Consider the following 7,148-nt stretch of genomic DNA (forward strand, 5'->3'; position numbering starts at 1 on the left):
TCTATTACGTTTTCACACCCATACCACTGAAACGATTTTAAGAAATTCGGCATGGTAATAGTTTAAAAATGGGGAGTAAAATCTTCACTCTCCATATCTATTTTTTATCCCTTTGCCGAACACGGGTCTTCGATATCAACTGTAGACTATGCAGATCGAGACTTCTTTGTTTCAGTATAAAGAAGGGCTTCTTGCGATGCTGGTGTCGAGTATATGAAAATCTTCAATATTAAATATTATATACATATTCTTTTATATAATTGATTGATAAATTGTAAAGCTGAAGAGTTTGTTTGTTTGGTTGAACGCGCTAATCTCAGGAATTACTGGTCCGATTTGAAAAATTATTTGTGATAAATAGCACATTTACTGATTAAAGCTATAGGCTATAACATCACGCTAAGACCAATACGAACAGGGCCGGATTTAAACATAATGCCGCTCCTGGGCACCGGAAAAAAATCCGCCCCAATACTGGAATTTTACTTAAACTTATAGTTTATATATTTTATTTTTAAAAATTAAAAACTAATTGATAGCCGAAACGTTATCAATATGTTATATATTAAATATTTGTTTTTTTTTTTAAGCAATTATAAATTTTATACTAAGGGCGACTCATAATTATATTACATAAAAAATAACTAAATTTCTTTAATTTCAGAAAATAGAAAAATCGATTATTATATTAAATATTAATACGTGAAGCATAAACTTTGTATCCCTTTTTACGAAAATTGCGCGGACGGAGAAGTATGAAATTTTCCACACTTATAGAGAATATAGAGAAGAAGTGCACAATGCTAATATTTTTTTTAAATAATGCATAAAAGATACATTAAATCAATAAAGAAAACATTACACACACTATTTGACACACACACGCATACTATTTGTTTATTGTCAAACTTTTCTTTGCAGTCTGTCATATTGAGAATAGATTATATAATGTTTTCTCTTTATTAATATTTGTCTAAAGTGTAGTCTTGACGAAATCTGTGATTAAAGAAGTATCACAAGAAGTCCTTGACAATAGAATCATAATAGTGTACAAACTTATAATTTCCATTAGTTATAATAGTCGAATTTTGACTACCAGGGGACCACTAGTTATTTTAAATGTCCGAGGAAATAAATAGATTAAATCATTTTGATTATAAATATTTACCAAAAGTACCAAAATTATAATTCAAAAATAATGGATGATTTGAATTTGTTGAATTATCAATTAAACAGAAAATCAATCAATCGCTTTCAAAATTTTGCCGCTCTGGGCACGCCCCGACAGCCTGACTAGTGTAAATCCACCACTGAATACGAACGGAGCACTAATAAATGGGTCAGCTGGTCCCGTATGTCGCAGAACCGATAACCGTTGAGGCAGACGTGTTCTGGAGCGCAGACCGCGAACCGGCAAACGTAGTGTAGGACGTCCTCCTGATAGATGGAGCGACGACCTGCGCAGGGCAGCTTGCGATGACTGGATGCGTAAAACCGAAGATCGAGTCCAGTGGCAAGCTTTGGGGGACGCCAATGTCCAGTAGTGGACTGCCCCAGGCTGATGGTGATGACTTATAAATAATGTCTCAAAATAGTTCTTTTTTTCCTTCCTGAACGGTTTCACGTACTTTTGAACTCTCTCTTCAAAGTTCTTTTCAACTTTCCCTCACGGTACTTGTTCGCTATCGGTCTCGCGGTCATATTTAGCCTTAGATGGTAAGGAACTTCCGCTGCGTGTGCTGTGGAAACCGTTAAAGTTTCGATAAAATAATGTATGACAATTGTTCCCCATTAAAAGTTCTAAAAAAAATCCGCGACAGCATACAATGTCTATATTTTAATGTTGGCTTACTATAACTTTTTTTATACTAACCAAATTTGTTCTAAAATAAAGCATTATTTGTGAAGTTATTTTAATAAAGATGATATTAATGCTTATCCGAATGAATGTTATTCATTATAAGTATTTAATTTAAAAGAAATTTGGCCTTTACATCATTTTATTTCAATGAGTATCTTAGAGTTATCGCAGTTTTAAAATTACATCGCAGCAAAATAATGATCAAGCGCGTAATAATGATATTATATGCAAGGCGGCGGCACAGTATAAGAATAATAACAAGAAAAACCCACATCACTGCAAAATAGGCTTTTAAAATTGTAGATTTTTCTCGACTTCTCCAGGATCCCATCATCAGACCCTGATTCTGATGATTACATAACCATTCGGGAAGTCTACCCTTCCAAACAAAAAAAAAGTTTTTTTTATCAGAATGGGCTTAAGCATTCTCGAGAAATCTGTGAACATGCATAGATAAAAACATTGTGGTTGAACTGATAACATCCTCTTTTGAAGTCGGCTAAAAGCGTGATTTGGTACCTATTCCATACTTGTAACTATACTTGAGACCTTAGAACTTATTCTCAAGGTGGATGGCGCATTTACGTTGTGGATGCCTATGGGCTCCAGTAACCACTTAACACCAGGTGGGCTGTGAGCTTGTCCACCCATCTAAACAATAAATAAAAAAAAACTTAAATGGCTCCATAACATTCTATAAAATAAAATATTTTCACCTTGTAGGTACGTAAATGAAGTCGCGGGTAAAATTTAGCGCTATCCCAAATTAATATTCCACGCGGACGAAGTCGCGGGAAAAAGCTACTTCTATTATATATAAAAATATATTAAATGAAACGAGATGAGATGGTATGAAGTATTGTCTCAGTAAAATGGCTACTAAAATTTCAGGGGAATTTTTGGAAGATCAACAGCTTTATTTTATTTTGTCAGATTTATGCACCTTCACAAATGCTAAACAGCTAATAATCTATCGTTATTACACATTTAAACACGAAGAAACACTAAATTAACGAAATAAAATTATTCACACCACTTCGCTCTTCGTGTTCCGAGTTTATTAAATTACTATACGTCATACTTAAATATTTATTGTTACATGAAAAATTGAGTGGAATGAAGCGAAGGTGTAAGGTAATTATAATTGAAAGCTATTGGGTTGAAATTCAATGAAATAAAATGAGACGCGGGGAGATAAAATTAATTAAATTAACGTATTCCATTTCATTTACTCATACGAATTTATGATCGCTGCATTCTATCTTCAGGATATTACTTTTGACGTAACAATGAATTGGCTACCAATCATGAACATTTGTGTTTATCGGACTGGAATCTGTAAACTAAATACATAATTTTTTCATAATTTTTTTTATTATATTTATTTATTAGGTACCCAATACACATTACAAACTAAAAAGATACACAAAAAGTAACAACTAAAAAAAACTGGCTTGCAAAATAAGCCATGTGCGCGCGACTAAACAAGACAAATACGCTGAATTTGTACAAAATGTTACCTATAAATATTGTAAAGAACAAAAATAATAATTATACTATAATCACCAAGATCGAGGCTCAATTGATAATGAACTGTTTTTATTATTATTTATTGCTACTGTACTGTATTGTCTATTATTAATTTATCTCGTTAGACCTTACTTCAAGAATAAAATTCTCATACAAATTCAATTTACACAGCAAAAGCAATTATTTAAATACATATGTTTTTTTCTTCATATTCTAGGAAATTGATCTCGTGCTTGTGAATCATTAACGAAAACAATTCACATTATTACATTCATTTATTGATGAAAACAATTCTACTTTCAATTGTTTTAAATTAAGAGAATTTCCACTAATTTAATACTCGAATTTTACAACTGTTTTGATGACAAATATTAATATTTAAGGTATACTTTATTGCAGATAGAATGGAACATTACAACAGTGCTTCTAGGATACCTATTTTAGTGATTGTTTGAAAAATGTAGGTAAGTGGGTTGCGACACAATATACTTTATTCAACACAAAAATAATTCATTACGTATATCGAAAGAAATATCACAAAAGGGCCGGTTCAATAAATAGAAGCGCTTTCATCTAGACAGCATGTATTATAAATAATTATGTGGGACCTAATGAGACGAGGAGAGTACTTAACGGTAGGCAGCGGCTTAGCTCTGCCCCTGGCATTGCTGACGTCCATGGGCGACAATAACCACTCAACATCACGTGGGCCGTATGCCCGCCTCCCTACAAAATCATTAAAAAAATCTGAAAATTCAACCATTAGTAAATTTTTACAGAAATTGAAAGTAATATTCACTTGCCAAGTTAAGCTTATTAACTTCGGTTTTATAAATGACTTACCGCAGCTTTATAAGCTTGAAATATATGTATATAAATAAGTATATCAAAAAGTGTGACCAAAATTCTTTATTCAAATCATTATGAGTATAATTTTAATGAAAAAGATCGTATGGTTTTGATATTTAAATATGTCCTCATCCTTGTTGCATATTGGTTATCCTTGTTGGGCATCCCTAACAGGAATTAACATCATCGTTTACCTACATTTTCTGGTAGTGTTCCTGTACATTCGGAGTCGTGTTTTAAAGGATAATAATATGACTATTTGAACACTGGAACTATGTTGTTCTTCAAAACCCGTTGGCAAGTTTTTTTATTTTTTTATTGCTTAGTTGGGTGGACGAGCTCACAGCCCACCTGGTGTTAAGTGGTTACTGGAGCCCATAGACATTTACAACGTAAATGCGCCACCCATCTTGAGATATAAGTTCTAAGGTCTCAAGTATAGTTACAACGGCTACCCTACCCTTGAAACCGAAACGCATTACTGCTTCATGGCGGAAATAGGTGGTACCTACCCGCGCGGACTCACAAGAGGTCCTAAGATCAGTAATTACGCAAATTATAATTATTATAATTTTGCGGGTTTGATTTTTATTCTTATTTTTCTCCACCTTATCCCACTATGTGGGGTCGGCACAGCTAATTTTTCTCTTCCATTCTCTTCTATCAGCCGTCATCTCAACACTCACTCCTTTCTCTCTCATATCGTCATTCACACACTCCATCCATGTCTTCTTCGGTCGACCTCTTCCCCCTCTACCTTGCACTACCATTTCCATACATCTCCTAGTCACATGCATCTTCTCTCTACGCATCACATGTCCATACCACGCTAACCGTCTGCTCCTTAATTTGTTGTTTACCGGGGCCACTTTCAAACTTCCTCTGATATACTCATTCTTTATCTTATCCATTCTTGTCACTCCACACATCCATCTCAACATTCGCATCTCTGCCGCATGCACTCCTCTTTCATGCTTAACTTTCGTCGCCCAACACTCAGATCCATACAGCACGACAGGTCTAATGATCGTTTTGTAAATTTTACCCTTGAGCTGAAGGGGCATTCTACGATCGCATGCTGTTGCAGAGACCTGTCGCCATTTCATCCAACCAGCGTTTATTCGATTTGTGACGTCCCGGTCTATGTTGCCGTCGTTCTGGAGTATAGAGCCGAGGTACTTGAAGTCGGAGCAGACTGGCAGGGAAACACCATCTAAGGCGATTGGCGTGAAGTCTGAAGAACCACCAAAATCACAAAACATGTGCTTGGTTTTTGTTCGACTGATCTTCAAACCCACGTTTTCCAACCTTTCTTTCCATTTTGCCAATCTCCTCTGTATCTCAGGCCCTTCCTCTCCAACGAGAACAATGTCGTCGGCGAACAGCATACACCAAGGCGCCTCTTCCTGTATGTCCGATGTTAGGGCATCCATTATTAGGATGAACAGGTAAGGGCTTAAAGCTGATCCCTGGTGTAAGCCTACCGCCACACTGAACTCGTCGCTATCGCCAGCTGCGGAGCGTACGTACGTACTAGCTCTACCGTACATAGCTCGAACAAGCCGTTGGTATTTCCCTGGCACTCCTTTCACTTTCATGCTCCACCACAAAACCTCACGGGGAACCCTATCATACGCTTTTTCTAAATCAACAAACACCATGTGCACATTTTTACTTGCACGGCGATATTTTTCGCACAATTGGCGCAGGCAAAAAATGGCGTCCGTTGTACTGCGTCCCGGCATGAACCCGAATTGGTTCTGTGATACCTCACTCTCACCTCTCATTCTTCTCGCTATCACTTTCTCCCAAGCTTTCATACTATGTGACATGAGCTTTATTCCTCTATAATTGTCGCATACCTGTATGTCACCTTTGCTCTTAAATACAGGCACGAGTGAACTTTTGCACCACTCGTCAGGCATGGCCTCTTCTTGAAACAATTTATTGAAGAATAAAGTCAGCCACGGGGTTTGATTTTTATCACACGATGTTATTCCTTCACCGTGGAAGTCAATCGTGCACATTTGTTGAGTACGTATTTCATTAGAAAAATTGGTACCCGCCTGAGATTCGAACACCGGTGCATCGCTTCAACACGAATGCACCGGACGTCTTATCCTTTAGGCCACGACGACTTCCGAACGAACGAATTTTCAAATGAAAGATGTCCTTAACTCAATATAACGAATTGCTTCCACGATAAAGGAAATAATATAGTGAAATAAAATTGAAATTTCACAAAAATTGTATTGTAGTTTGTGACATTACTGTACAATTGTAACATAGACCTCAAGTCTCAAGGCGGGTGGCGGCATTGTGTTGTCCTTGATGGCCCTTTAATAGTTAAAAATCAAGCTGATCATAAGGTTATCTGTAGGTCAATAGAGGAATCAAATTTATAAAACTACATACTTATTAAAGGTTAATAACCCAAGTAGCCAGTAGGGCGTCCCAATGCGATTACTCTTGAGTGGTTTCTACTCGAGGATCTTTTTGCCCAAAGGATCCCGGCTTATAATAAATAAGATTATTATAATTATTATATATTCCTTCTTTCCTTATATCTAATGTTGAACATATATTTACTTCTTTAAAACAATTTCATAACATTCCTCATTTGAAATTTTAAAACGACATTTAAAAGAAACGAATACTAATTTTAATGATTTAAAAATACTCGAGTACATTAACGTACTAAAGGTGTATAGTAAGTACGTGAGTCTGTGGCTCATAAAAAATCTATTACCACGACACTTTCAAAGAAACCATACAGCTGAACCTTCACCTTGATCACATCAAATTGACGTTACTTAAAAGTCCACCACAAAGACGGACTTCATGCATTTTGTAGTTCGGAAAACTTATCACCTAAAACAGCTGACGTCCTTTCATAGCCGGCAGGGGA

Source organism: Bombyx mandarina, chromosome 09 (genome assembly GCF_030267445.1).
Source record: "Bombyx mandarina strain Sakado chromosome 09, ASM3026744v2".
Lineage (NCBI taxonomy): Eukaryota > Metazoa > Arthropoda > Insecta > Lepidoptera > Bombycidae > Bombyx > Bombyx mandarina.